Here is a 22,526-nt window from a genome sequence, read left to right as displayed (position 1 = left end):
TTCGTATTTTCAAGAACCATTCTCATACTGACATTATAATTTTAGTTTCACGGCTTAACAAAAGTATTAGGTGTAATGAATAAGGACACATTAAAAAGTATTTTGACCTAAAAACGAACTATGAAGCTAAAAAAAAACTCAATAATGAGTTCCTCAGAAATGTATAATGAAAGTATACTAGTTGGATAATATGTGAAGTATTAACAGATGCCAATTCTGTTAATTTCTTTCCAAATGTCCATATTAATTGTGTTATTTCCTTATTTGGGCTTATGAGATATGAATCTGGCATTGCCTGAGGGAGAGTCTTAAGGTAACTACTGGACCAAAACATACAACTTTATATTTAAAAAAATATATGTTCACTAGAAAGATATAGCTCAAACAAAATAAAAATGAAATATCTTGGAGAAGACAAAATCAGACATAAGCAGTCACCCCAGAACTCCTTACCAGCACCACTACTCTAGAAAAAAGAGATTTTGAAGGAATGCAACAAAAGTGTTAGATGCCAGTGGCATGGACCTGTATTCTTCTTTGTCCTGCTGATTCTGAAGTTGAAACTATAGAATCTCCAAATTAATTTAAAGGACTTGCGTCTACTCTTTGTGTGGAATCCTGGGAGTTGACAATTTAAAGATATTTCCTCTCGCTCTACACAGTGTGAGAACAGTAGAGTAGAAATAGCTGTGTGGGGCGATAGACACAGGTTGGGCCTGGTGATAGACTAAGGTAAGCAAAGAAAGTAGCTGAACCTCCCCAGAGCCAACAAGGCTATTAAGCTGAGCTCCAGCTGCAAGACAACACATGACCTGGAAGCCTTTGGCTGGAATGAGACTGAGGCCATGGTTTCTGAAGGCTGAGTGAAAATTAGGGCATCTCCACACATGTATATCTGGACGCGAATATGTTCATTTCTCTGACAGAGATTAAATATTACTTGCTACAGAATTGCTAAAATGTTACTCATAGTGAGGAGAAAATCAATCTATCATTAAAGCAAAACTATCAGTACTCTCATAAACAAAAAGGATTTCTCCTGATAAAGGCATTATAAAATATATAATTGAGAAAAACATTAAATAGCTACATATATGAAATTTCCATATATCTAGTGCATAAAATCATTATTGAAAATGTCCATATGTCAATATCTATTATTTAACTATCTTTAGATAATAATTGTTTTGGCAAAATATTATAGTCAAATTCAAACTGTTTAAGATAAATGAAAGTTTGGATTTGATTAATTACAATATTTGTTAAACATGAACAGAATCTCTATACACATAGAAAAACAACTTACTCAGTATTAAAAGATATAAAATGTTTTGTTTTTCTTTAGGATTTTAATGTGTAGATCAGTGATTTTTTTTCTAAGTAGATTAAAATTTACCTTTAGCTCAGTTTTATTCAAATATCTCAGATTTTTTAACAGTTTTTCTCCCAAATACCTTGAATCTTAAACCTTAGTGGTAGTTAACTCTAAGAGCTATTATTTTAATATATAAGTAATGTCAGTTTTGTGGATTCCATGCAATAAATTAAGCTCAAATATGCAGAGCAATTGTCTCCTTGATTGGAAAAATGCAGGTAAGAGTTGCAGATAAGCATGGAAGAGACTTTTAGCACCTGGAGAGCCTGAATGTCCATATGATCATGGAGTGGTCAGAGAGATGCATGCTCAATTCTGCCAATTGATTCCGTATCCCTCCCTCTAAGTTTGTCAGGTGTATGTGTATTTAACAAGTTTACAAATTTCATCTGAACACATTACATTTAATAGTTGTCTTTACAGTGACAACTATAAACACATTCACCTTAATTTATCCCTGTCAAGTGCAAGCATAAAGTTCTATATCCAAAATTTCTGTTTACATGTCTGCACAATGAGCACCTTTAAGGAGTAGTGGCAGGGGGATTATTCTAAAGGAATATTGGGGAGCATTTTATTTTTAATTTACATTATTCCATTCAATTAATTTTTAACAAACATGTACTTTGAATAAAGTAAATAAAAGGGAAATACGTTTCTTTGAGCTCTCTGTGCTACATTTCTTGATTCTAGGAAGAAGAAATTAGTTTTGACTTCTTTATATATAAATTAATTATTCCCATTTAAGTAAGTGTAACACTTATGCTCAAGCCAAAAATTTAAAAGATCCTTAGGGTAATTATACAATAAGATGACTGGAGGAGAAGGACCAATTTCTGTTCAGGACTTTCTCTCCAATACTCCCAAATTTAGGATTATTCAGCAATGCACTTGACATTTACTTCTCTAAAGTGCTGGGGTCCAACCCCAGCAGGTCCAGGGGTCCCCAAAGGTGTGGACGGAGTCGGCGAAGAAGGAATGACACAGAGACAGCGTTCAGTTGATCAGCAGCCTTGCCAGGATCTCTAGCCACAATCTCCAGCCAAGTTCTGTCTAGGATCTCCAGCCAAGTTCTGTTTCGGATCTCCAGCCAGGTTCTGTATCCATGTTCTCTTGCTAGGTTCTCCAGGTTCTCCAGCCAGGTTCTGTAGCCATGTTCCCTCGCTAGGTTCTCCAGCCAGGTTCTGTCCAGGATCTCCAGCCAGGTTCAGTCACCAGGTTCTAGTCAGGTTCTCTTGCCAATTTCTGTAGTCAGGTTCAGTCCAGGATCTTTTGCCATGTTCTCTCCAGCGAAGTCCTTTTTTCTCTAGGTTCTGTGTAGGTTCTGTCTTCTAAGTTCTGTGTGTTGCTGTCTTGTTACATCTGTATTTATACCAGTTAATTCAATCCTATCAATCTCTATTACAAAGGTTAGGGCATTTCTTATCTCCATTCCAGGTAGTAAAGATTATGTAGCTTAAGCATGATTGTTCGTAGTTAAAGTGATTAATTACCCGCCTGGCACTTAGTTGAGGGGTTTTATTCCCTCCCTAACTTCAGGGGAAAATCCCTACCTGGGGAAACAACCTTTCTCAGAGAGGAGACCTTGGTTAAAACACATAGTGCCAAGAAGGTGAGCAAACATTATAAGAACAGTATGCCATATATGCCAGGTCCTTTGAAACAGCAAGGATGGACCGGCTCCCAGCACTAAAGAGACTCGCTTTATTTCTTTCTAATGTTTACTGAGATTTAATTTATATATAATAAAACTCACCATCTATTGGTGTACACTACAATGTGTTTTGACAAATGTATAAAATGGTTTAACCATATCCCAATTGAGACATACAACATTTTATCATCCCAAATGTTCCCTATGTTACTTTGTAAATCAACTCCCCATCATTGCCAAAATCATTGGCAGTCTCTGATCTGATTTATGTCCCTATAACAGTGATGGCAAACCTTTTGAGCTTGGCGTGTCAGCATTTTGAAAACCCTAACTTAAATCTGGTGCTGTCACATATAGAAATTTTTTTATATTTGCAACCATAGTAAAACAAAGACTTATATTTTTAGTATTTATTTTATATATTTAAATGCCATTTAACAAAGAAAAATCAACCAAAAAAATGAGTTCGCGTGTCACCTCTGACACGCGTGTCATAGGTTCGCCATCACTGCCCTATAACTTGCCTTCTCTAGAAGGTCATGTTACTATGCAGTATGTAGACTTTTGTGGCTAGCTTATTTCACATAGCATGTTTTGGATATTCAGCCTTGCCATTGTTCATACTAGTGATTTGTTGTTTTTTTATGTCTGAGTTGTAATAAGTATGAATGGATTGTGATTTTTTTAAACCAATACCAAATTGATGAATATTTGTGTTGATTTCAGTCTAGGATTATGGTGAATGAAGCTAATATAAACATTTACATATAAGCCTTTGTGTGCACATATGTTTTCCTATCTCTTGGGTAAGGAATTAGGAATAGGATTTCAGGATCTTATGATATGTTCGAGTTGATAAGACACTACTGCACTCTTTTATATAACGGTTGCATAATTTGAGAGAACCAAATGCTACCCAGTACACCATGAGGAACATTACGATTTGAATTCCCAAAACAATGTATATTATTTCTAGCTGATCTGAATTCTTGCTAGCTTTCTAAACTTTGTGATTTTTGTATATTAGCCATTCTACTAGGTATGTCAAGATATCTCACAGTAATTTTAGTTTGCGTTTCCAAGTAACTAATAATGGAAACAGTTTTTATGTTCCTATTTGCTAATCATCTCTTCTTTGATGAGATATTTATTCAAATCTATTACTTCATTTTTAAATGGATTGATTTTAATTAAGTCGTAAATGTTCTGCATATATTCTGGATAAAAGTTGTTTATCAAAAACATGTTTGGTAATTATTTTATCCCAGTCTGAAACTTGCCTTTTCATTTTCTTAATGATTTTTTTTAAGATAGCAGAAGTATTATATATTGATACATTCCAATTGATTATTCTTTTCTTTTTCATGCAGTTTGTCTCATATGGAAGAAACTATTTTTTAATCCAATGTCACAAAGATTTTCTCTCATGCTTCCTAAAAGAAACTTTATAGCTTTACTTTTATGGTTAGGTCTATTCATCTAAAATTGAATTTTATATATGGTGCAAGATATGAAACGAAGTTCGTTTTTATATAAATATTTAATTGATGCAGCCCATTAGTTGAAAAACTATTTTTCTCCTAATATATTACCCTAGCACCTTTCTCTTTGTAAAAATCAATTGAGTATATGTATGGATCTATTCCTGGACACAGTATTCTGATTTATTGATCTGTATGTCTATCTCTGCCAATTCCATACTATCTTGATTATTGTAGTTTATAATAAGTTTGTTTTTAAGTTGTTTAGTAATGTAGATCCTCTACATTTTTATATAAAATTTAAATTGGTTTACAAAAACCCTGCTGACATTTTAATTGTGATTGCATTAAATCTTTATATCAATTGAGAAACTTTCTAACTTAACATTATTGAATTTTCCAGTTCATAAACTCGGTAGATAGCTCTCTATTTATTTGGGACTACTTTAATTAATTTCATCAATATTTTGTAATTTTAAGCATATAATTCTTTTACTTATTTCTTTAGATTTATAATGAAGTATTTTTATTAATGTTATTATTAATGATATTGTTTTTCTACTACCTTTTAATTCTTATTGCTAATATCTAGATATTTATGTGATTTTTTATTGATTCTTAATTCTGAAACCTGAATAAACTCACTAGTATAAGTGAGTTGGACTTTTTTTTCTTTTCTGCTCCTAATTTTAACATGAGCTACATAACGTTACCTGATTCTGTATTCTCTCTTTGACATTTCTTAGGCAGAAGATCCTGAGCCTCGCTGTACAAGTCTTCTCTTTTCATGTAGAATGCTTATATGAGAACTTACTAACATAGAATTGTCCAGTGCAAAATGTCAATAGTACTTGGGTTGAAAACCCTGTTCTAAACTCATATGCTATGCATCATCTGGCCTACAGTATTCATTAAAATTTAGCTGATTTCTGCCCTAACCAGTTTGGCTCAATGGATAGAGCGTCAGCCTGCGGACTGGAAGGTCCCAGGTTCGATTCCGGTCAAGGGCATGTACTTTAATTGCGGGCACATCCCCAGTAGGGGGTGTGCAGGAGGCAGCTGATCGATGCTTCTAACTCTCTATCCCTCTCCCTTCCTCTCTGAAAAATAAAATAAAATTATATATATATATATATATATATATATATATATATATATATATATATAAAATTTTAGCTGATTTCTTACTCTGGCTGGTTTTTCTCAGTGGTTAGAGCATCAGTCCTTGGCCAAAGGGTCTTTGTTTGATTCCCAGTCAAGAGCATGTATCTCAGTTGCAGGCTTTATCCCAGCCGTGGTCACGGTGTGAGGGAGACCACCAATCCATGTCTCTTTCTCACATCAATGTTTCTCTCTCTGTCTGTCTGTCTCTCTCTCCCCCACCCTGCTCTCCCCTTCCACTCTCTCTTTAAAAATAATCAATGGAAAAATATTCTCGGGTGAAGATTAAAAAAAGATAGCTGCTTTCTCGTGATTAGCTTTCAGAGCTCTTCCTACCATCCTGTTCTAAAGGTAAAATGAACCATTTATGCAATCTCTCTTCAGAGAAACTTGTCACTCTTTGGATATCCATTTCCTTGGTTGATTTGCCATTTCAGCTCTTTGATAAGAAAATGTGTGATTTTATTGTTGTGTTTTGTGTGGGTTTTTTTTTTTTCCACTTTTCTCATTATTAGGATCTGAGAGAAATTCTCCTGAAAGTTTCTACATACTAAGAGAAGAAATAATTCTATTCATTAATGTATTTTTTTCTGTCCCTTCCTTTGTACTTTGGAATTTTTCTGGGAGCAAACTATCTATGATACAATAAGAAAAATTCTCCAATGTAAAAGCTTCTGCCTCCTAATTTAAATATATATAATCTATTGTATATGAAGGCATGTTTCACAAAAGTATGTTATATGGATTTGTGCTTCTCTTAGTTTATGCATCATTGTGGGGAAGCATAGGACTTGGTTGGAAAGTCTGTAAGGAGGGTTCTCTGAAAAGTCAGAGGCCTCTGGGGACAATGCCTTGACTTTTCCAAATAAGTCTGAGCCCCCAGGGGTTTTACTAGAATCTTTATGTTTAGATTTCAAAACCTTGTTTAAAAGACACTACAGATGCAGGTGTTTTTTCAAGGATACTTACCCTGCTGATTGTATCTAAAGGTTAATTTTAGTTCAAGCTATTGTTACAATAAAAGCCTAAGGAGGCAGGCAAACTAGGCTACTTGGTGGCTATAGCCAAGTAGTCCCTTAGCTTCTCTTTCACAAAAACATGTGTCAGAGTAATCATTCATCCATCATTCAGGGTCTGCCAGTCAGCCCTGGCAAGGTGTGCCCTGGGTGAGGATTTAGGAACTGCAAGGAAATGCGATGGAACCCTGGAAACTAAGAGTAAGAAAATGAATGTAACTGTGTAGTAAGTCATTGTAGCACTCTTGGGATTTCCAAATTCAAGGGAATTGTTTCTCAGCTAAGGAATTCACTGTCTCTATTATGTTTCTTAAGACTGTGAGTAGGAGAAACCAAGATGGCGGCATAGGTTAACGCCGGAGATTGCTGCCTCGAACAACCACTTCAGAGATATAACTAAAGGACAGAACAGACATCATCCAGAACCACAGGAAGGCTGGGTGAGTGGAAATTCTACAACTAGGAGGAAAGAGAATATCATACCCAGACTCAGAGGAGGCGCAGTGCTGAATTGAAATACTCAGGTGGGGAGTGCGCGTGGAGCGAGCTGGCGGCGGAGGGCGCGGTTGTTGTTTTCAATCGGGAGGGAGTTTCAGACTCTGAGCTACAGATCCGGGCGAGTCTCTGGGGACCTAGACTCAAACGGGAGAAGCGGGACTGTCTGGCTTCAGTCGGAACTCGAGGGCAGCTTTCTCTCCGAGGTTTGCAGCAGTTGCTGGGTCTCTCAGAGGCAGAGCCCCTAGGGACAGAACTGAGAGCTCCGCCCGCCTTGTAGATCCCCGGGGACCCGCCCCGCCCAAGCCCTGCACAGAACCATTTGCCGGATAGCCTCAGGCAAAGGCTAGATTAGCACCGCCCTAGAGATCCAGCACAGAAGCTCTCCCACTGCAGACACAGCTGACTCTCATAGCCAGTTAGCCTGGAGGTCAAATCACCCCTGGTATTACCGACAACAATCAAGGCTTAACTACAAGACTGCGCACAAAGACCACTAGGGGGTGCACCAAGAAAAGATAAAAAAATGCGGAGACAAAGAAACAGGATGCAAATGTCAGAAATGGAAGATATAGAGCTCAAAACCACACTTTTAAGGTCTCTCAAGAACTGTCTAGAAGCTGACGATAAACTTAGTAAGGCCCTCGAAAAGACTGGTGAGACCGCCGATAAATGTAGTGAGATCCTCAAGAAATCTAATGAGACCCTCGATGTTGTGATAAAGAACCAACTAGAAATTAAGCATACACTGACTGAAATAAAGAATATTATACAGACACCCAACAGCAGACCAGAGGAGCGCAAGAATCAAGTCAAAGATTTGAAATGCGAAGAAGCAAAAAACACCCAACTGGAAAAGCAAAATGAAAAAAGAATCCGAAAATACGAAGATAGTGTAAGGAGCCTCTGGGACAGCTTCAAGCGTACCAACATCAGAATTATAGGGGTGCCAGAAGATGAGAGAGAGCAAGATATTGAAAACCTATTTGAAGAAATATTGACAGAAAACTTCCCCCACCTGGTGAAAGAAATAGACTTACAGGTCCAAGAAGCACAGAGAACCCCAAGCAAAAGGAATCCAAAGAGGACCACACCAAGACACATCATAATTAAAATGCCAAGAGCAAAAGACAAAGAGAGAATCTTAAAAGCAGCAAGAGAAAGAAACCCAGTTACCTACAAGGGAATACCCATACCATATGACTGTCAGCTGATTTCTCAACAGAAACTTTGCAGGCCAGGAGGGAGTGGCAAGAAATATTCAAAGTGATGAATACCAAGAACCTATAACCAAGATTACTTTATCCAGCAAAGCTATCATTCAGAACGGAAGGTCAGATAAAGAGCTTCACAGATAAGGAAAAGCTAAAGGAGTTCATCACCACCAAACCAGTATTATATGAAATGCTGAAAGGTATCCTTTAAGAAGAGGAAGAAGAAGGAAAAGGTAAAGATACAAATTATGAACAACAAATATGCATCTATCAACAAGTGAATCTAAGAATCAAGTGAATAAATAATCTGGTGATCATAATAGAATCAGGGACATAGAAAGAGAATGGACTGACTATTCTTGGGGGAGAAAGGGGTGTGGGAGATGCGGAAAGAGACTGGACAAAAATCGTGCACCTATGGAAGAGGACAGTGGGTGGGGAGTGAGGGTGGAGGGTGGGGCGGGAACTGGGAGGAGGGGAGTTATGGGGGTAAAAAAGAGGAACAAATGTAATAATCTGAAGAATAAAGATTTAATTTAAAAAAATTCTGTAGTGGAAAGTCTGCAAAAAATAAAAAATAAAAAAATAAAAAAAAGACTGTGAGTATGTTTTCCATTAGAAAAATAAGCCTATTTCTGAATGTAAGGATAAAAAGGTTTTTCCTGTATTTGCCTAGGAAGCAAAGGTTTTATATATATTATTAAAATGATTATGTTATGCTAATCAGGAAGTTGATTACTTTAAATGAATAGATTACTTAATACTAGTTAATAATAATATATAATAATATAATGTATTTGACTACCTTCCCAGGGTTTGAATTTTAAGATTTGCTTTCTCTCCTTATGAAGGAAAACTATACTTAAGGTATATAGGAAGCTCTGTCAAATAAGGAAATAATAATTATATTACATTTATATATGCATATTCAATATATTCTAATATGCTTTCATTTATAACTAATTGTTATAAGTTATAATATTGTGGAATATTGTGTTTTACAGAAAGTGCAAGATTCCATGTCATTTATATTATAATCGAATCAATAACCATGTCATTTTAAATTTCTTGTCATTTGGAGACAGTCACTGTTTTATTGTGATACATTTAATAATAATTAAAAAATGGTTACATCTTTTGAGGGATCCATAGAAGGGACTCCAATTTATTTTAAGCTACATGTCTCTGAGAATAAACTTTCAGATGATCCCCTCGAACTGAGTAAAAATTATTAGAACTCAATAGAGTATCTAGATTTATAGAAATACTAGCAAAAAAAAAATCAGGAGAAAAAGAACTTAATTATAGGACTAAATGTACTAAAAATAATTATAGTTTTAGTATTTATTGTTCTCACAGCAATGTGTTTGTTTGCATGAATCCAATAAGAATCTGACTTCTTCATAACAGGACATAAGTCAGTTTCTAATTGTAGTTTTATTAACCAAAACTTTACTGGAATGTCTTGTCTAAAAGAGAGACATACCAGGACTCTGGATGTCACCAGACAGCTCTAAGGAACGAAGATTGACTTTGAAGTCAATAAGCCCCTTGGACAACAGCCTGGTACCATTTTGGTCATGTGGTTCATGGCAGTCTTTCCAGGTAAGGAACGAAGGTGCTTTCCTGAGAGATGGCATGAAAGAAACCTCAAGACACCTGTAGGGGGACTACTTGGCTATAGCCACCAAGTAGCCTAGTTTGCCTGCCTCCTTAGGCTTTTATTGTAACAATAGCTTGAACTAAAATTCCTCAACTTGAGGAATGCATCCCAATTCTGTAGGTATTACAGGCAAAGACTAATAGCAACTGTGTATGGCTTGGCTTCTTTGCCCTAGGGATAAACTTTCTCATGAGATTCCAGCAAAGCATATTTTTAAAAAAATACCCTATATATTCAACTGTTATTTTTGTTGTACTCATACAATCAGGCCAAATTATAACTAGACTTAATACAGTAAATAAATTTGTTTAATAAAAATGAGGGTGATTTTAGGGAGAAAAAAAATGTTTCAACAGGATATTATTAGAAACTGTTCTAACTTTTGGCCAATAATACTAAATTTTATAACACAATTTGTCTCCACCAGATTACAAGCCCTACTTGCACCTAGGGAATACCACCTCTAGGCACCATTACCACCACCTCCTTCTGTGGCTAGGCCCCATTGTCCCTCTGACAGAGAACCAAGTTCTCTTGGCTCTGAGAGAAACCTTCAACCTGCCTCAGCAGGAAGTAATTACAGAAGAAACCCAGTGTCCCCTTTCTCTGAAAGAATTCAGAGATAAGATCCTTGAGGGGGATATAGTAGGCAGTTAGACAGACATGGGCAGAGCAAGGACAATAGGCCAGCTAGAGGAGAGATAGACTCTGAGACATACTTCTCACCACTCCAACTGCTCTAAAGCTAGGAACAGAGGAACCTGTGTAGAACTAACCTTTAATCATAACTAATTAGAAGGGATTAATAGTTTTTTTGTAATAGATGGTAGAAAGATAAAGGAAAAAGAAAGTAAGGTAGACAAACTGAAAGGGTATGTGTAAGTTGTAGCGGGTATATACAAATTGTAAAAGGTATATATAAGTACAGTTTGTACAAGTAAAGAAGAACTAGAGTCAAGGAAGTAAAAATTGTAAGAAGGGATATAAAGAAAGGAATATAGCTGGAAGAAAAGAAATTAGAATAGGAATACTTAAGAATAATTGTGAAAATTATAAGAATGTTTATAAAGGTCATAGAAGGTTTATCAAGAGAATTCTTAAAAGGAATTATAAGTATACTGGATAATAAATCTAATAAATAGAACACCTGAATTAATCTAACAATCATATTATTTTAAATCTAGAACACATATACTTACTTACATGTGAATAGGGGGTTAAATTTTTCTTAAATTTTTCTTTTCAAGGCTTGTGCAAAGTAATTAGGGAGGTGACTCAGCTGTGAATCCAGCAAGCAGAACCACTAAGCATGGTCAGTCCGAACCATCAGGAGTCAAAACATCATCTCAACAACATCATCTCATCTCCTACAATAGCTGATGTCTACAGACCCCATGCCTTCATGTGGCCATATTCCTCCTCCTGGCACCTCCCCCTTTATAATTCTGTCCCCTACACCTTGCTAGAAGGCAAGATTTAATGCTTGTAAGCACCCTGTCTTCTTAATTAGACTAACAATTGCTGTCATTGTAATTCTCTTTGTTTTTCTTATACTAGTAGTCTACAAAATCAGAACTCAAGCAGTGAATACGCTTCACGGAGCTGCCATTCCAAAGTAGATAGTTTGCTGTCTCCCTCGTCTTCTATAGCCAGCAAAACGAAAAGGGGAGAGATGTGGGGAAGCATAGGCCCTGTTTGGAAAGTCTGTAAGGAGGATTCTCTGAAAGGTCAGAGGTCTCTGGGGACCTTGCTGAAGGTAGCAGACCCTGCCTTGACTTTTCCAAACAAGACTGAGCCCACGGGGGTTTTACTAGAATCTTTATGTTTAGACTTCAAAACATCATTGTTTGAAAGATATTATAGATACAGGTGTTTCCTCAAGGATATTTACCCTGCTGATTGTATCTAGATGTTCATTTTAGTTCAAACTGTTGTTATAATAAAAGCCTAAGGAGGCAGGTGAACGAGGCTACTTGGTGGCTATAGCCAAGCAGTCCCTTAGCTTCTCTTTCACAGAAATGTGCATCAGAGTAATCATTCATCCATAATTCAGGGTCTGCCAGTCAGCCCCAGCACATAATCCTTAATTAAACAACCCTTAAAATGTCATAAAATCATGGAAAGGTCCTCTGCATCAAGTATTCCAATGTGGGTATCCACCAGCCTCTGTAATTCATTGAAGAAAGCATGCTGTGTGCAACAGAGGCATGGAATCTGAATTAGGAATACAAAGAAGATAAAATTTCTGCTGTTAGTGCAGTGGTGTAATGTCCTGGCTGTTAACACCGGAGGCATATATTTACTTATGTATGTACAGAAATGACAGTGTAGGTTGGAACACAGAGAAAAATAGAATGACATGCCAAATTTAACAGCTCACCAGCTTAGTCATTAAGGAACTATATGGACAAGTTAAACTATATTAAAACCCTATGTCTTTACTTTAAAAATCTTAAGAGATTACACGAGACCAGTGGTTTCCAAATTGGCTGTCTGTTAAATTAGCAGATTTGTGGCTCTAGCCTCAATTATTCTCATTCACTAGCTTTATTGTTGAGCCAAAGTATCTTCGCTTTATATTGAACTACTTTCATAATACTAACATAGGTGCTTTAAGATTACATTGTGAGAAATTCTGATTCCTCACTGGACAATAGCTTTTTGGGACCAGGATTCTATTAAAATTTAACTTTGCTTCTCAGAAAAAAGAACAGTAAATCTATTGTATAGTAGATATATAGTAAATCCACAATATAAAAATGTTGAGTTAATATAAAATGTTACACAAGGTCTCTGACAGATCTAAGGGTTTCTGAGTTGTGTGTTTGACACAGAAAATGACAGGATGGAATTTCTGAACGTCCTGAGGTACTATTTAAACTATTTTCCCGATGACCATTATACCTGTTTTGTAAGAAGTAATATGGAAATTATCTACTGCATGGGACCAAAGTAGAAAGCAATGAGAAAGCAAGAAGGATACATTTTACATTATGGACTCTGTGTAGAGAAAAATGTACTTTTGTGAATTAGACATTGAACTTGTTTTTATTAACTATGATATATTTTTCTTTACTTTTCAAAGTTCACTTAAGATCAAACTGTGAACTATGGCTATTTTTGTATTGTAAACTAGAGGCCCAATGCATGAAATTCATGCATGGGCAGGGTCCCTAGGCCTAGCCTGCAATCAGGGCCGATCTGTGGGGTGACTGGCAGGGTGACCAGCAGGGCAATCGGGGGGCCCCACTGGCACCCGCCTTGGCTGGCCTGGGGCCTGCGGGCTGGGGGTAGCTTCTGCATTAAGCATCTGCCCCCTTGTGGTCAGTGAACATCCTAGCGAACGGTCATTCCACGGGTCATTCCACCATTCAGTCTATTTGCATATTAGGCTTTTATTAGATAGGATTGTACTAGTAGATGAGAAAGAATTTAATATCTACTCAAAATAGATATGGAAATGTGGACACCACCTACACATTACAATATGTTACAATACGTTGTAAACTTATTTGAAAACTTGTACTGCCCTAACTGGTTTGGTTCAGTGGATAGAGCATTGACCTGTGGATTGAGGGTCCCGGGTTCAATGCTGGTCAAGGGGACATGCCTGGGTTGTGGGCTCAACCCCCAGTGGGGAACGTGCAGGAGGCAGCCAATCAATGATTCTCTCCCATCATCGATGTTTCTATCTCTCTCTCCCTCTCCCTTCCTCTCTGAAATCAATAAAAAAATATTTTTTAAAAATGCACTAATAAACCCCACTTTCATTCATAAATATAAATAATATTAAAGCTACAGTTCTTCTCCTAGTAGGAGTAAGGAGAAATATGAGTTAATTATGGTATAAAATACATCATATGAAATACATATGATAAGAAAAGATTTTATGTAAAAAAAACCCAGCATAATTATTTCCTCACTGAAATGGCCAATCTCAATGATCACTTATTATGCCAGAGGAAAATTACATTGAATTTAGTTTTGCTCCAATTTATTTGCAACTGAGAGGATAGATCCTGTGCACACACATAACATTTTATCTTTGAAACAATAACTAAAAAGTCTAACGTTGTCAAGGCATCTTGTAAAAGTTGAGAGGTCAGTGAAGGGTTTGAACCTGAATAACACAGCACTCTTTCAATCTTTTAGTTCAAAACAAACACAGAAGCACAGTAAGCTCACTGATAGAAAAGTTGTTTTATTTCTCTGGAGTAGATAATTCACATGACCTGTTTGGTTCACCTCTCTCCTTTTATATAAATAGCATACTCCCTCCACCTTCAGATCCTTCTGTGCAGATGGCCTATAAGGCCTCCTTTTCTGCTGTTGTCCTACCACAGCACTTAGGATTCCAGGAGCATTTTTTTTTCTACTGCAATTCCCAACAATTTCTTTAATACTGCCATTCCACGCATATGCGTATAGAGGAGACAAAACCACATTTGCCAAAAATTTGCCATGAAAAAACCATGAACATAATTCAATTATTTATTGAGAAACTATCAAGTGTCAATCAATATTCTAGGCAGTATATGTATAGTGGAACACATGCACACATACAAAACCCATGAGGGAACTAACAACATCTGAGGCCAAGACATGAGTGGCTTCCAACAAAATGCACACATTTATTAGTGTTTAGATTTAGCACGAGTGTGCGTGTGTACATGTTTCTTACATGCTTCTGTTTGTGTGAGTGTGGGTGCATATTCATGTGTGTGCTTACAGTCATTTAGCTTTGGGAAAGTTGAGTAACATTGTAAATATTACATTTTCTACTACTTGACATTAGAAATTGCAGCATGCATTCATTTGTCCTACTTCAAATATAATTCAAACTGAACTACAGGAAAGCTACCATATTCCATTATACTACATCACCACATTTCATTTGCCCCATAGACTAATTTTAAAAACATTTACCTACCTAGCTTTATAATTAATTTTCTGTTCCCTTAGGATCCCAAAATGATATGGTTTCTGATCATACTAAAAGCTGAAAATGAGAAAGTCTTTGGGATAAAATGCAATTATAAACACTAGTGTCTGCTAATGGCTCAATCAAATACTATCTTAAGGCAAGTTATTACATAAGTTTTGAGAACAACTTCTTTTAGTTTTAATATTAAAATGTAATATTCTAAGAAAGTAAACACTAATTAAAGTCAATGAGCCAAAATATTTCTATTCAATGTCCCATTGGGTATTATTCATTCTTATAATTATAACTATGAAATGGTAAAAAAAAAAAAAAAAAAAAAAACAAGGAAAATGTTGTTGTCCATGGGACAAATATGGCCAGCAAATTGGTTTTGTTTGAATTATATAATTCAAATTAATTTTGCACATTTAAAAATTAGATATTGCATAAAATAATTTAGATTTATGGATTCTGTAAAAAAAACTGTAGACCTGCAACACAAGGTCCACCTTCCCAAATGTCAACAATAAATTGAGTTTATGTAGGGGCTGCCCATTTTTGGTCAAGCATGCTCTCTGGAGCTCAGCAAAGCCCTCACCCTTATTGCTTCATGCTCCTCCAACCCAATTCATTTACAGTATGTTTCTATCCACCATAGACTTCATAATTTGCTAGAGAATCTCTTTCTTGCCTGTCATTATTCACTAAAATGTACTAATATGACATAATATATTTTTTTACTTTTCTGATTTTATTGCTTGTCAAGTTGAAGGAAAACAAGATTTCTAAAAGATAATTTAAAAACTTAAAAATACAAAAATAATTCATTGTTTGTAATTTCAAGTTTTTAACTTTGTGTGAACCTTCAGCTCAGTGAAGTTAATAGTTCACCAAGTTGCATAATAATTTACTAGAATCACTGAAATAAAATAAATATTGCTTATAATAAACAGTTTATAAAATATTTTTGATGCTCAAACAATAACTTGTAATTAAAAGTAAATATGTAGATGAACATTATATTCCCTACAGAACAAATAATCTATATGCACTGTTTAAATTCTCCAGTAATCTGAGACATTTTTTTACAATGCAATATTATTTCAGATTTTAAAATCATGCTGAAAATGTACTTACCTATTTTATATTATTATTAAAATTGTTAATCAAAACTAAAATATTCCTACTTTTCAAAATACATTAAATATGCTTAATATTGCATAAAATGCTGACTGTAGCACACTGACACATTGTACTATTCAGTAATACGTGGTTTAATTGTTTAGAATATATGGCTCTAATTTGTTCTCACTGGTTTAAAAACCGTCATTTCTGATACTAAATATTCACAATGAGTGAATAATAAAAATGTAAAGTTTATAATTATTTGAGTACATAAAACTTTTCCTTAAATGCCTAACATTTTTAGTCAACATTATATAGTCTTCAACTAAACTCCAAATATGTTACTTTAAATTATCTTTCAATTCTGAAAGACTTTTCCAATAGAATTCAAAGTATGATTTAATTTCATATAGTAAATAATCCACTTAGTTTGCACTTAAATTGCTTTGTTCCCAATAAGCATGGTACCCTGTGACTACTTAATTTGAAATATAACTACAGACTATCAATTTTCCAATTAATGTTACAGTAAGTCCAGACAATTTTTGCAGCAATGTATTACTTGAATATATTTTGAAATGGTCATATATTTTATACTTTTAATGAAATTTAGTAACAGATTAGTAACTATTTTAATAAAATTTTTAAGTCAGAGCTAGTTATTATAAGACTATTATATTAATGGAGAACTCATAAAAAATCTAAAATTATTAATATGTAAACATGATTTCAAATTAAAGGATATAAAGGAAAAGTATCTTGCCCATTCTGGAGCACATTCTGCTTAATAGATATTGTAAACTATTTTGTTTTGGGTGGCTTATTTTATATCTCTAAATAATACATCATGCTTTTCTCTCTTTTTTCTTATTGATTTTTAAAGAGAGCGGAAAGCAGAGGGAGAGATAGAAACATCCATGGATTGGCTGCCTCCTACACACGCCCTGCTGGAGATCAAACCCAAAACCGAAACATGTGCCCTGACTTGGTATCTAACCAGTGACCTCCTGGTACATAGGTCAGTGTTCAAAAACTGCACCACACCAGCTGGGCTGCTTTTCTCTCTTAATTAAGGAAGTTTAAGAATTACTTGCTGTCTATATATTGTAGCAGAGAAGAATTTGTTCTAATTATACTCTTGAATATCCTTTTTGTTTATATATTTTAATTATTCTATTTAGTTCCATAGATCAAACTTCTAACTTGAAATAACAACTTAAACTTTTATTTCCTTTCCTAGCAATTATAGGCATCACTTATCTCCTCTCTTTGTAAAATGAGAATATATGTATAAATATTTTCTGTTCCCTTAAGATTTCCTCCTTCTTACCTCCTAACTTCTGTCAGATAAACTTTTACATGATCACAGCTGATACACTTTACATTCTGTTCTTTAATCATAAAATTGGTTATACGAACTTAATATGCAAAGATATATACTAATTCAATATACTAATAAACAAAAACTATATATGGATTCATTCTAAATGTGAACAAATCAATACATTTATTTTTTGTATTATGAGTCTAAAGCAGCGGTTCTCAACCTGTGGGTCGCGACCCCTTTGGGGGTCGAATGACCCTTTCACAGGGGTCGCCTAAGACCATCAGAAAACACATACTCCAAGTATATAATTACATATTATTTTTGTGATTAATCACTATGCTTTAATTATGTTCAATTTGTAACAATGAAAATACATCCTGCATATCAGATATTTACATTACAATTCATAACAGTAGCAAAATTAGTTATGAAGCAGCAATGAAAATAATTTTATGGTTGGGGGTTACCATAAATGAGGAACTGTATTTAAGGGTCACGGCATTAGGAAGGTTGAGAACCACTGTTCTAAAATCTTTCTTCATAGTACAGCCAAGTAATTCACAATTATTGAAATTCCTTGTTTAAGATACTATTAGCTCAAGCCTGAGCTATCGAAAATAGTTTTTTAATAATGTTGTAAAAATATATTAAATTACTTCCTGAACTTATAGTTTAAATTTTGAATGTTATTGTTTGGGTTAAACAACCCAGGTACGGAATGAGTATACTTGAACTCTTGTACCCTAAATCAAATATCTTCCACTTTATTTCCTGTCCACTTGTCCTAAGAAAACAGAAAACAAACAAAAAGTTGAACAAAAACATAAGTTTAATTTTACTTATAGGGATGGCAGTGGGTTTTCTTTTAATTACTTAAATTTATTTTCTACTTCCCTGATATTTCTGCAAGTTGACTTGAATTTTGAAACAACTTCTATTACATGATGATGCTAAGACAATATGGCATGTTTCTAAGTTACAATATTAAGTTTATCTGCTTTGAATATTTAGAGTTTGTTTTGGTTTTCTGTATTTGTTTTTCATTAAAGTTGATTCATGAAGCTTACAGTTTTGAAATTAACTCCTCAAAGTTCTTTGCTGTGCAAACAGGATAAGGTAAACATCTTTCATAAAATGCACCTTTTAAGCTGTGTCATATTTGACTTGTTGAATCAATGTACTCTTGTGATCAAGTGATTAAACTATTTACTGCTCTTGCACAGAAACTATTAAATAGATAAAAATGCAGCACTATGGAGTGGGTGTCGGGACCTCTAAATTCTACTCACCACTTAGTGGCATGACCTTGAACAATTCTCTTAATCTCTTTGACCTAAATTTCTTTACAGTGATAGCAAGGACAACAATTATATCTTTGCTTATAAAGCTCTATAATTTTATTCTACAATTAGGTTTGGAATGGATTTTAGCATAAGGGAAAAGGCTTCATTGATACAGTTATGCAAATAATCTCAGATGAATTATGGAGTTAATTTAATAAGCCTCTTAACTGTTGGGGGGTAATTTTCAGAAAAAGTAAATATTCATTTAAGAAGGCATTTTAGATTACTTTTAGCAGAAAAGTTGTAATGTATTTCCTCTTATAATTAAGTATTTCTGGCAACTGTTTATCAATCATGAGTTTCTAACAGATTTTAACTGTGGCTCAGAAAGTTTCACCTTGCTGGCACTAATTTTAAAAGTTGGCAATAGAATCTATAGCATTATAAATTTGTTTTACTTTCTCAAATTTTTTCTATAATTTTATGCTATAAAATAATGTATATATGAAATATATTTATAAGAAAAAAGTACATTTTGATATCTAAATATTTTTGTACAAAATGTGAAAAAAGGGAGTCACAGTGCCTGGGTTTTTGCCCTTAGTTGGCTGCTCTTGACTTGCTGGGTGGCCCTAAAGCAAAGGGATCAAGTTACTATTTTGCAAAGCTTGCCAAATATTGTCAGGGCTTTGGAAAAGGTATTGAAACCCTAAGTGTAAAATGCTCTACAAATAGAAAGGTCAAAGACCAGCACATGTGAAACACATTTTCATTCTTAATGAGCAGTTGGATACTTAGGAAGGAATGTAAAACATCTAATTTTCAAGAGGCACTTCATTTTGGAGCAATCCATTGAGAAGTGGCAGTATTTATTGGATAAGGTTGTTTCATCATTATTTGAAACATCCGTATTTATAAGTATACCATAACAATAATAATGTTCAGAGTGATATTACTGCTAATAGCTATTTATAAACATTATTAATGATGTATTAGAAAAAGCAGAGACTGAGTTGTTGGATATAGCTAGGTTCAAATTACAAAGTGACTACTTATTATTGGCTCAGGAGGTCAAGATGGGCTGCCCTTCTTATCTACTTGACAGCATTTGATGGAGTTGTTTTAAAATAATTTTCTAAGAGGAAACATGGCCTTGCTGGCATTTCAGTTCAGGGCAGACTGAGAAGGAGTTCTCTTCAAGCACAAGTCATCATTAGCCTCTGAACCTCCTCAAAGAGCTCTTCACTCTCCTCCCACTGTGATTTCAGTACATTTGTATCTGCGAGGCTCTTCTCAACTGACAATGTGCGACTTCGGCAAATGAGGCATTTGACAGAGTAAAACCTCATGCTTCACATAGTTCAAGAGTTACCTGAAATCTAGTTGAATGGATTTCATTTATTCTAAAATATTTCCCTGCGTGACAACATTGCATTCTACTACTTCCTTCTCTCATTTTTAAGCTTTCCCTCAAATTTTTTGTCATTGCAAATGAATTGCACTTGTCTGTAAGTTATCCAACTTATATTACTATTGTTATAAACAAATAAAACAGAACACCTATCAAAAAAAGTCAAAATAAAACCCTAACAAAAGTCTTATTAAACTTTTACTTACATAAAATTTGTTAAAACGTGTTAATTAACAATACTAAGATTTTCATGAAGATCTTAGAAAGAAATTTTCTATTGACTTGTCCTATGAGCAGTTGAATTTACTCAAGCGAAATTTTTTCTATTTAGACACAATAAATTGCAATGGGTAAGGCATTCCTAGTCATAATTCTTAAGTCAACATTGTGACTTCCCAAAATTGTATAAGCGAAGATCATCATGATGTGAATTCCATCATCATCTTAATTCCATCTCATAACGCTTTTCCCTCAACCGTTATTTTGTTTTCATACACAGTTTTTATATTGTATCATTTTGTAATTTTAAAATTTTTAAGTAATTTGACAATCCTCTTAGGAAAAAAGCAGGATGTAAATCAATCAATTAATTATTTATATACTATTGGAGGAGTCAAAATCTTTTTTAGCCATATAATACCAATGTTGGGCCAAACTGTCTAAAACCATAAGAATAAAGCAGTAGCCTATCACCACTAGTCATCTTAAGGGTTTCTTTCTTAGCTCTTGCAGCACTTAGTAAGAGCAAAGTAAATCCAGAGGGCAAGCAAACTTCCCATACAGGTTAGCCTTAAGGGACATAGAGCACAGTGTGATAAATAGGTCTGGAGGGCTAATTATAAGGTATTGAGGACAGATTAGTTTGAGAAAAAGACAGATCATTTAGTTATTCTTCCTTATTACAAAAATGATATCACAGAATCTCTTTGAATATGCTATCAGGATTTAGTAATGTTATTTAGTAATCCTATTTTAGCTGCTTACAGTATATTAACAAATATACTGTAATGAACATGTAACTTAAATATTTCAATAGAAACTGATTTATTAATCATCTACCATCTGTAACATACTGAATGATCAGTTTTACTGAATGAACTTGACTCGGTCACTTGCTAAATACAAACACAATTGAATGCAGTCACTCTTCTCAAATATCTTTTCTAATAGAAGAGGCAGATAATGTAGTAATGTTAGAAGGGCAAATATTATAATTCATCTATTGAGTTGTCAGTCTTCTCAGCAAGCTATAAGCTCTGCAATACTACTAGTAGGTATATCAAAGTATTATTTTCAAAAAAGTTTTAAATATGATTTGCATACAGAGAATGAGCATTTATTAAAGTTTCATTATCACATCAATAAGAGGAAAGGCAGAATGATAAAGATGGTTCAAAGGAGAATTTGAGAGAATGAATATATATGGTCTCTTAAAGAAAGAATGCTGTTATAAGACATCTGGGTGCAATATAAATCTAGTTACTCTCATTCAGGCAAAAATGACAGAATTTTCTTTTCTAAAAGATAGAAATTATTTTTATTTCTACAAGAAAATATCTACAAATTAACACAAAATTTCATAATATCTGGGTTTTATGCAAGTATAAGTAAGAAGTCAAATAGAGGCATCTTCCTATAGAGAATTAAGTAATCCTTGGTTGTTCCTATTAATTAATATTCAAGTATGGTATTGAAAGGATAGCAATTCAAATTTTAATTTCTAAGTGTTAGACATTCTTCTTCTACGTGGGACATAATTTTTCTGTAAGTAAAAATATGTGTGGGTGGGTATAAATGCAAGTTTTGTGCATCTGTGTAGCATGTACATGAGCACAAATCTGGCCCCTGGCTGCTATATCAACAGTGATGAGTTAAGTGTTCATAAATAATTACTTTAGATAATTTAAAATAGTAGTGATGCATTGAGTAATATTGATTTTGTGTATATGTTTACATATTCTGCTGAGCTTACAAACAAAATCAAATTGTCAAATAAGATTTATGAATCAAAGATATTACCCATTATCTATTTTACTAATGATCTCAAAATACATAATTCAGCACCAAAGACAAAGAAGAAGATAAATGCTAAATACCTGCAACATCTCAACTGTTTCTCCAGATTGGTGTCTCCAGATAAAATATAGGATGTCCAGTTAAAGTGAAATTGCATTTATTTTTAGACTAAACAGGTCCCAAATATTGTGTGGGCCATTCTTACATGCACAGAAATGTTATTGTCTCTCTCCAATTAAAATGTAACTGGGCATCTATGTTTGTATTTGCTAAATATGGCAACCCTACTATATCCCTACTTCCAGTATCACACACACTCTTGTCCATAATAACAGATGAGGTTTTTAAAGAAGGTTTTGTGGCTTTACCTAACACAGTAGA

Source organism: Myotis daubentonii, chromosome 4, assembly GCF_963259705.1.
Source record: "Myotis daubentonii chromosome 4, mMyoDau2.1, whole genome shotgun sequence".
Classification (NCBI taxonomy): domain Eukaryota; kingdom Metazoa; phylum Chordata; class Mammalia; order Chiroptera; family Vespertilionidae; genus Myotis; species Myotis daubentonii.
This window is presented reverse-complemented; position numbering follows the sequence as displayed.